Here is a 9,482-nt window from a genome sequence, read left to right on the forward strand (position 1 = left end):
TTACATGCAGATAATGGCAGATTTGGCTAATAAACCCAATTACAAAGTTTCTTAAAATCGCCTGGACTATTGATTTCTGCAAAAAAAAAAAAAAAAAACGACAGTGACTCTTTAAATTTTCGCCAGACTTCTGGTTTAATATGCAGATTTGAAATCCACATTACCAGTAGCTTTAGAAAGGGCACAAGTTGTGCCTTTGCACTATAGATTCAGGCTTTGCAAACTGAACCAACATTAGAAGAAAACACACAGGAAATAAATCAGCCACAAACAATAAAGGTTAAAATCTTCATTAATACACTGAAAATATGACAGAACTCATGCTTTTCCTTTAAAATCAAAAATACAAAAATTAAATGTTTTCCTAAAAACTTACTAAAAAAACTCCTTACTTTAAGGAGTGACTTGAAAATGAATCCATGTGTAAATTTATACAATAAAATGGCATACAGTTAAACAGGTAATATACATAGAAACAAAAAAGGATGAACAGCCTCCTCTGTAGAGCTTTAATTTCCAATACTGTACTCTGAACAAGCTTACAAAATACAAACTTTTTTTTTAGAAAAAGGAGGGGAAAAAAAAAGAAAGAAAAAGAAAAGGAGAAAAAAAAAGTGCCTTCTCTTCTTTCTTTACATAGTGAGCGCACCACTGAAACATAGTGCTCCCACCAGAAACAGCGAGCAACCTTTCCACCCACACCTTCTGCACTTCTTCCCTGCAGGACAGAGCACCTCATACAAAAATACCCACCATTCATATAGCTGCATCAGTATCAGATCTGTGGATGGATACGTATAGGAGGGAGAGGCTGTGCGTATACATGTGCGAACGTAAATATATATATATATATTTATATGTGTGTAATGGGTGATTGGATCTGCATGTACAGACAGAGGAAAGTATGTGACAACAGAAGCCTGGCCTATTCACAGGTGATACATCCGCTCCCCCCTGTACTGTACGCAGGCACCACACACACCTTCTGTACAAGCCTCCATAGTCCCACTCTCTACTTTGCCTTTTAAAAGCTTTACATTTTAAAAAGGTACTAGAATGGATTACAGATAAAATATAAAAGATATATGCATTTCTAAATGGAGCTTACATGGATTTGAACTTTAGGATTTTAAGTTTTACCTAAAAACAAAAAAACAAAAAAAAAACACATTATGCAAGCAGAGAATAGGAACAGCCAAACATATCATACAAAATAAAAAGTAAAATTTGGCTACTAGAACAGATTGAAGCAACTGAAATACAAGGAATGGATAATGAATACGCTACACTAATAAGGATCACTGTGTAGGAGGTTAAATCCGAAAATTTAGAAAAACTCTCCGTTCCTGCTGACACAGACAAACTATTCAACAGCGGATAGGATGCAATCTGCAGCTCACAGACAGCGGGGGGTTCTCTCGGAGAAATAATTCCTGGGAGGAGGCCAAGCTGCCCAGTGATGTGCCACCATACCAGTCACAACACGTCACGGTGAAAACCGTTCCATTTTTTCCCCAATATATAATTTTTTTTTTTTTATGACAGCAAAGTAAAGAAATGCCTTCAGCAGTTATGGCAAATGGTTGTTGTGTACATGTATGCTTCAGTCCTGTGGTTGTGCAGCTTTGCTCCCCCTGCAGGCATCTGAACGCTGCCCCCCTGTGGTTAGGGGATCCTGCAGGTGCTTGGTGTCCTTCTAATCCGGCGGCAAACAGTCATGTAAGCGAAATCTGTCTCTGATGTGAGGCCGCACATCCTCATTCTGTAGAGAAAAAAGGGGAAAAAAAATAAAATAAAACCCTTACTATCTGTATTTAGGTGTAATGTGTGCCAACATTTAGCCAACATGGCTTGACCATTCATTAGGAGTAGAGACTAGACTGTTGAACTACAATTCCCATCATGCCTGGACAAAAAAAAAAAAAAAAATAGCCAAGCTCTCCAACTGACTGAGGGGTGGGGGTTCCATCCCTACATTAAACTTAAAACGAAGTAAACTCAGTAGTGATACACAGCCCCCCCTGGGTGAGTGGAATTAAGCATGTCAGTGTCACTAACTCTATGGGCCTGATAAACATATTTAGAAAGGAGGAGTGACTTGGTGGCTATAGAAGGTTCCAATAAAGCAATCATTTTTATTCAGTCAGTGTTCAGACTCTGACCAATCTGTAGAACCAGCAAGGCACCGCCGCTGCCACGTGTTTCTTTCCTCTCTGTGTCTACGAGACCAGGGGCATAACATGTGTACTGTATAAATCACCAGCACAGTGTCTGCCTGTTCAGCGCATATTCACCAGCACTTTGTAGTGGCTCAGAGAAGTATGTGATGTGTAGTGCCATGGTAAATACAAAGGTGTATATACATTAAAGGTCCAGCTTACCAGTTCTACAAGCTTCTCCAGAAACGGGACAAGCTTCAGCAGCTCCTTGTCATTTTTATCCATAAACCAACTCTCAATGGGAATGCCGTTAGAAAGCTGTAAGAAGCATACTTATTAGGAGGCAGCCTTATACATTCCTGTAATACAATATTGCATCATAAATAGGATAAACTGTAGGGTTTTCCTAAAATAGGCTCCATATAAAGCCAAAAAAGAAATTTGCTAGACTTAAACAGCTAGAAAAATGGCCAAATATTGTGCCACATGCTATAGCTTATAAATATAAAATCCTACACGTATTGTGGTTACACCTAGCACTAGATAACCATATTAAAGTTGATGCTTTGTGTAGTCTTCCATGATCAGTAAAAAATTATGCCACAACTTTTGTATGTTCTGCACAGCTCCCCGGTGTGGATCCCATTGCACCTGTTCCATAAAATTCAAGCCATTTTTAGGGATCTAGTTTGGCAGAAGTGGACAAATTAAACTGGAAACACTCCAGAGGAGTAAAACTGCTAAAGGGCTGGTTTACCAAACTGATTATATATATTATTTATCCTCTCAACTGCAAGATTTAAGGGCATGGGGTTGAGCGGACTCCATAGACCAAACTGGTAAATTGGTGGCATGGCTCAGTGAGTGTAAATAGCATATAATGCCAATAGAAATGGAAGTGATTAAGTGGGATGGAAAGGAATTGCCTCCTATGTCACTTATGGTGAAAGTGTGGGAGAAATCTAAATACCTATTAATGGAAGGCTTCAATACTCAAAGTATCAGCATCAGTATGTTATTGTTTTACATGTGCAAAATGGAATGGAGAGACATGGGGAAAAAAATGTGTCTCTGTTTTTATTCCATTTTTCTCTGTAAAAAAAAGGCACAAAATTTACAATAAAAATTCTGATAAAAAAAAAAAAAAACACTGGGAGAGGATATCAATGACTAGCTGTGTGTAAAATGCAGCGGGGACCAGAACCAAAGCAATCAGCCCTGCAATTCCCAAAACAAACATTGGTGGCAGCAGAGAACACCATGTCAGCTCTAACTTTCTGAACCGAAGCATATTAAACAGTGCTGTTTTTTGTTAGTTCTACTAGGAGTTATTTACAAACCTATATAAACTTTATATTTAAAGAATGCACTGCACTAGTAGCCATTAATATGGCTATTACAATCTCAGATACACACACAAAAAATAAAGTTACCTGGTATGCAAAGGCTTGTGGTGAGTTATCAATGATGATTGTTTTAGAAAGATCCCTCCCCAGGATGTTAAGGTCTTTAATGTAATTCCCTTGGACACACACACAGTGCTCTCGAAACAGTCTGTGTCTGAGGGGGAAAAAAGTGAAATAGTAATGATGCCCATGGATAATTTGGTATTTTTGAAACTTAACATGGATAAGAATGTACCTACCTGACCAGCCGCTTCTTGGGATCCAAAATATTCAGCAATTTGTCTGCATAGACTTTCTTTGAGGCCGTAAAAAGGATTATCTGTGAAATAAAAGATGACATGTAACAAAATTGCCTTAAAAGGGGGTTTTCTTCCAGTTCAATCTCTATGGCACCCACATCCAGAGTAAATGGAGCTAGGTACAGATGGTGATACTCATCGCTTACTGGTCATGTTGGGCAGCTCTGCTATTACCCAATTTATAGGGGGTTATTCTCACCTTAAATATAGTCTTGTAGGACTCAAGTTAAATATTTTTGCAAATACATTTTTTGCAAACCTGTACCTCCTCCCAATAGGCTGATGTATAAAGAGATAGTGTACATATACACTGTATAATAGAGAGATAATATATATAAAATTTCTAATATAAAATCTCTTTATTATACAGCATATATGTACACTATGGGGAAGATTTATCAAACATGGTGTAAAGTGAGACTGGCTCAGTTGCCCCTAGCAACCAATCAGATTCCACCTTTCATTTTCAAAGAGTCTGTGAGGAATGAAAAGTGGAATCTGATTGGTTGCTAGGGGCAACTGTGCCAGTTCTACTCACCAGTTTGATAAATTTCCCCCAATATCTCTATACATCCACATTATAGCTATATACCCCAGCCAGGCCACTGCTTTTAGAGCAGAGTGTGGATCTGTAACCTAGACAACGATCTGTCAACAATAGAAAAAGCCGAATATCGGGAGGCGTTGACACCTTTGCTAAATTAATGTATTTGGGAAAATATACACAAAAACTTGATGAACCCTATGACATTAAACTATATTCGTTGAGGCGGGAAGACCCCTTTAACCCCAAGGCGACCTAGGACGTACCGGTGCGTCCTGAGCTATGAAGCGCGCTCCAGAGCAGGTGGGGGCTGGTCGCAGCGTTTAAGTGTAAGTGACGGGGGGGGGGGGGGGGGGTCCCCTGTCACTTATCGATCGGGACCCCCGCAGTGTGACTGCGGGGGTCCCGATCGTTAAAACGGACTGCCGGAGGTCTCTTACCTGCCTCCGTGAGGTCCAATCGGCACTCTGGTCACTGAGCCTGCACAGGCAGGCTTAATCAGCAGAGCGCTGATAACACTGATCAATGCTATGCCTATGGCATAGCAATGATCAGTGTAAAATCTAAGTTATGTATGTACAATTCCCTCAAAGGGACTTAAAAAGTTAAAAAATCACTAACACACTGCCCCAAAACCCCTCCCCCAATAAAAGTTTAAATCACCCTTGTTTCCCATTATAAAAATAAAACATATAAAAATAAATAAACATAATATACCGTAGCGTGCGTAATTGTCTGATCGATTAAAATATAACAAGCGTAATTGCGAACGGTGAATGGCGTACACGAAAAGAGGGAAAAAAGTGCGCGGATTACAGATTTTATGTTACATTATATTAAAAATTAATAAAAAGTGATCAAAACGTCCGATCTTCACAAATATGGTATTAATAAAAACTAGAGATCATGGCGGAAAAAATGACACCCCATACAGCCCCATAGGTGAAAAAAATAAAACTGTTATAAGCGTCACAATAGGCCCATTTTATAAATATTTGCCAAAAAAAAGGATTTCATTAAAAATATATATATATATATAACATTAGAGAATCTGTGTAACCTGCATATGGTTGTGTTCGGACTGACCTATAGAGTAATAGTGTCATGTCGCTTTTACCATATAGTGCATTACGTAGACACAGGAACCCCCCAAATGTTACCATATATTGCATTCTTTTTTACGATTTCACCCATTTATATGTATAAATAAATATATATATATATATATATAATATATTTGGGATTCCGTCATACATGTTATGGTAAAATGAAAGACGCCATTACAAAGTACAACTATTCCTGTAACAAACAAGCCATTACATGGCCCTGTAGATAGAAAACTGAAAGTGCTGGAGCTCTTAGAAGGGGAGGAGAGAAAAATGAAAGCGCAAAGATCAAAATTTCACTGGGTCATTTTGTGCCTGGTCCTCAAAGGGTTAATAAGAGCTGAGGTAAACAAAAGTCTTCCTGCAGGACACTACCTAATCCGAACGCTCATTCACAAGGATAACTTACCTCATAAATCTGAGACATACGTTCTAAGAACTCACGAAAGAAAGGCCTTAACCGCACATAAACCTACAAAAGAAATATTGTATTGAAATATTTATTAAACAGGATAAAAACCACTGTGGAGATTATACCAAAGAACATATGCAATGTGACTGTCAAACTATTGTTTTAAAACCTTACATTCTGGAAACGCACATTGCTGTTATTGCTACTGTACTACATTGCCTTTAAATTTATTACCTTAAAGCAAACCGTGAATTTGCTGCTAAAGCTACTAGCAGCACCGGATAGATGTGCCAAAACACTCCCTTACCATGCCTACATAGTCTGTAGTAACATTATCTGCTGAAATTGAGCGTTTTATTGCAGCACGCGGGAACTAGTCATCAGGGCTGTGACTAGTCACTGCTCTCTGCCTGTCAGCACGCTCTCTGCTGGGGTGATTGACAGGAAAAGCAGCTGCTACAGAATACATAGAAGACATGGTAATAGAATTTTATTTAGCGGATGCGGGTAGTAGCTTTAGCAGCAAATTCGTAGTGATTGGTTCCCATTCAGATCTAGTATTGATGTCAACCTGTGACATTCTTTTTGGGGTGTGTGTATATATATATATATATATATATATATATATATATATATATATATATATATACATATATACATATACACACACACACACAGTGGTGCCTTGGATTACGAGCATAATTTGTTCCGGGACCGTGCTTGTAATCCAAATCCCCTCTTAAACCAAAGCAAATTTTCCCATAAGAAATCACTGATATGCAGAGAATTGGTTCCACACCCCAAAAATAATGATTCATTATTCTGAATAACATATAAAACTAATGAAACAAACATTCAGAAACAGCTGAATATTTGATATTATAAGTTACTGTACAGTAATGGAGAGGATGGGAAACACAAGGGCTGACAGAGACTGCAGGGAGCATGAAGGAATGAGCAGGGCAGATGTGGGCACATACATGCAGCGCTCTCTGTCCAGGGAAAGAGGGGTTACAGCTATGAAGAGATTACCTCCACAGTCCTGTCCCCTAATGTAAGCCCCAGCCTGAAGTGGATCTGCCATGATTTGTAAGGTGAGGGAGACTTCCTGGGTCAGAGTACAGAGCTGTAGTCCCAGCTATGCAGACCATGTCCCTCCCCCACTCGCGCTCCCACACAGCACAGGGAGCTCTTAAACCAAAGCAATGCTCTTAAACCGAGTTAAATTTTTAAAAATCTGTGAGCTCTTAAACCAAGTTACCAGTGTGTGTATATATATATATATTATACACACTAGAAGATTAATTTGTATGTTATTTAAGAATTCAAAGAACCAAACTATAATCAAAATACAGTTTCTGCATGAAGACACAGCACGATCCCAACCTGGTAAATGACATCTTGGAACAGCACTGGAAATGTCAGGGCAGCATCTTCCAGCTCATTGAGGCTGCAGTGAACTAATGTCTCATCCTGCACAGTGGGGACAAAAAAAAAAATTGCTGCTTCAAGAACTAAAACATACAGCGTCACATTGTAGAAAGTCCATATAAGCTACATCTTACCAAGTCCAGGACAAGGGAGAACTCTGGTGTACTTCTGGTCTTTAAGGGGAGAGCTGGCTTCCTGTTAAGTTGTTCTTCAGTCAGGGGAGGTACGTGTTTGATGAAATAGTATCTACAGTAGAGAACAGCCATGTTATGCAGTCACTTTCCATATGATTGCTGTACGGTAGAGGACTAACACTATACAATGCAATTAAAGGAGGCATTATGGGGCTTTACTGAGTAGTGCAAGCTGTGATTCAAGCCACGGGTTAAATAGACTTTCTAGAAAGGTCTCTCCAATTCTGTCTAGCTCTACAGCAAAAGCCCCCCTTTTAAACCCATAGACTAATGGTGTGTTTACACAGACAGATACTGACAGGTTTTTGAAGCCAAAGCCAGGAACAGACTATAAACAGGGAATAAGTCATAAAGGAAAGACTTAGATTTTTCCTCTTTTCAAATCCACTCCTGGCTTTGGCTGCCAGATAAATCTGTCTGTGTAAACGCACCATTATGGACAGCATATAACTAGATCCCTCAGTTCCTCTCCTCTCAAGATTAACTTTTAATAGCTAATTTTAATTTATTTTTATTGCATGAACAATGACCAGGACAAAAAAGGGAAGAGAAGCCTGATAAGTTAAGGGGTTTTCCTCTTCCAATACAATATTTCTTATAAAATTATTTGTATTATAACAAAGTCATAGGAAAAAAAAAGTTTAGGGTGGAATATTTTTAAACTAAAAATGTTCTGCTATAGAGAGCAAAAAATAAGTAGAAACTGCAACTCACGGGTCAAACACCTCCCAGTCTTCTTCATATGCTGCTTCAGCATGTGCAGAGGAATAACCGCTGTCTGGGGACACTGGGGCTAACAAAAAAAAATTGAAGAAAAAACACAAAAAAAAAATAAATCAGGATCTAGGAGAGTAATAACCGACTAAGTTGCAGTTATACATCAAAGTAAAAGTAGACCATGGCAAAAAGCAACTCTAGAAGATACAATAAAGCCCCTTACCTGTTAATGTTGGGATGTCCCGCTCAGGGGCATCCTCCCCTGCTTCTAGCCAGCTATTGGCTGCTGTACGGACAGGTGCCCCCTGAGCGGGGTAGGATGTTCCATTAGTGGACGTGTGGTGCTGGTGCTGATTTCATCCACCTGCTCCATTTCCAATTGTTTCACTATCTCCTCAGCTTCCACTGCTTGGCCTGGAGAGTCTGATCCAGACGTGCCTGAAAGACAGGTTGTTAAATTAACTAAAAAAGGTCAGACACAATGGCCCAGATTTACTAAAATGGTCTAATCCTTAAAGCGAATCTGTATTGGGATGTAGCCACCTCCAAACCACCTACAGGTCCTAATGCATTGTGCAGTTAGGGCTTGGACTTTGCTCGATGCCAGTATTTTAGAGAAAACAGTTTTATTTCTGTGGTGAGAAAATGTGGCCTAGAGCATCTGTGCTCTAGCCATGCAGCACCTCTCCATTTTCACCACTGATGCTCTAGGCCTGCCACATTGACTCCACGCAATACCGGCATCGGGAGGAAAACCAACCCCAAACCGGACACAACACAAGGACCTGTACAAAGTGGTACCGGTGGTTTGGGGTGTCTACATGTTGATACAGATGCTCTTTAAAGGACTACTCAATGCAAAATATTTCATATCAACTGGTACCAGAAATTTACAGAGATTTGTAAATTATTTCTACCCAAAAAGTCAAGCCTTTAAGTACTTATCAGCTGCTGTGTGTCCTGTAGGAAGCAGTGTTTCCTTTTTAGTCTGACATAATGCTATCTGCTGCCACCACAGGAACTGTCCAGAGCAGTAGTAAAATCCACATAGAAAACCTCCCCTGCTCTGATCATGTCAGGAATGTACCATCAGGTCCATTCGCTTTAAGTATTACATATGTATAGACCGCGAGGAAGCTGGTGCCAAAGTCCTTTTTTTGAACAGCGGCCTGGTTTCAGTGTACGGCGCTGTTTTATGACGCAGCTCAATTGAT

General features: G+C 39.5%; 1 pseudogene; it reads right to left on the reverse strand.

Annotated features, from left to right (window-relative positions):
• Window positions 1-274: 274 nt before the first annotated feature.
• The window catches only part of LOC138775499 (CTD small phosphatase-like protein 2), an 11,727-nt pseudogene continuing 2,519 nt past the window's right edge, over window positions 275-9,482 (reverse strand).

Source organism: Dendropsophus ebraccatus, unplaced genomic scaffold (genome assembly GCF_027789765.1).
Source record: "Dendropsophus ebraccatus isolate aDenEbr1 unplaced genomic scaffold, aDenEbr1.pat pat_scaffold_1682_ctg1, whole genome shotgun sequence".
Classification (NCBI taxonomy): domain Eukaryota; kingdom Metazoa; phylum Chordata; class Amphibia; order Anura; family Hylidae; genus Dendropsophus; species Dendropsophus ebraccatus.